General features: G+C 75.1%; 1 protein-coding gene across 1 annotated transcript in view; it reads right to left on the bottom strand.

Annotated features, from left to right (window-relative positions):
* GOT1 (glutamic-oxaloacetic transaminase 1, soluble) overlaps window positions 1-715 on the bottom strand; it is a gene marked incomplete at its 5' end in the record, with an annotated part of 11505 nt that overhangs the window by 4615 nt on the left and 6175 nt on the right. The gene's annotated exons all lie outside the window — the stretch shown is intronic.

Raw genomic sequence — 715 nt, forward strand, 5'->3', positions numbered from 1 at the left:
GGGTGCAAGGCTTGGGGGGTGCAGGGGGGTGCTAGGAGGGCCGTGCCCGGGTGCGGTGGGTGCAGGTGCAGTGCCCGGGGTGCAGGGTGCTCCCAGGGGTGCGGTGACCCGGACGAGGAGGGCTGTGAGGGCGGGGGGTGTTTCCACCCCAGGGCGGGTCACGGGCACCCTCCAGTGCAGCTGCCCCGGGGTTTTTAAGGCACTTTCCCGATTCCCGGCCACCTGCAGGTCAGGCGCTGTGGGGTTGCCCCCCCGAGAGCCTCCCAGCCCCGTAGAAGCGGCGGGTCCGCCGGGGGGCGTCTCCCCGCCCAGCAAGGGCCTCCGGCCGGTGGCAACCACCGCCAAGGCGAGCCCTGCTCCGGCCCGCGGGGAGCCTTTGGGATCACTGCTTAGCTCGGGGCCCTTCTCCCCGAGCGCACGGCATCGTGCTTATCCGCAGGGAATTTCTCGTGGCGCCTTGCCGCCCAGCTCTGCATCCTTCCCGCAGGCGCAGCGCTTCCCACGGGGCGCCCCGAGCCTCTGTGGCTCTTGCGGGCCGCCCACCGCCCGGGGAGCCTCCCTCCAGCCGTGCGGGGACCTCTGGGGTCCCTGGGCGTCGGGGCGGACGCCGTCGCGGGGCGCGGCGGAGCGGCACACGGCCGGGAGCGGCGGCTGTGCTGGGGGATGTCGGCAGAGGGCAGAGCCGGCCCGCGCATCGCGCCGCCGCCGGGACCGG

The sequence above is a fragment of the Haliaeetus leucocephalus genome, unplaced genomic scaffold (genome assembly GCF_000737465.1).
Source record: "Haliaeetus leucocephalus isolate CR32 unplaced genomic scaffold, Haliaeetus_leucocephalus-4.0 Scaffold184, whole genome shotgun sequence".
In the NCBI taxonomy this organism is placed as follows: domain Eukaryota; kingdom Metazoa; phylum Chordata; class Aves; order Accipitriformes; family Accipitridae; genus Haliaeetus; species Haliaeetus leucocephalus.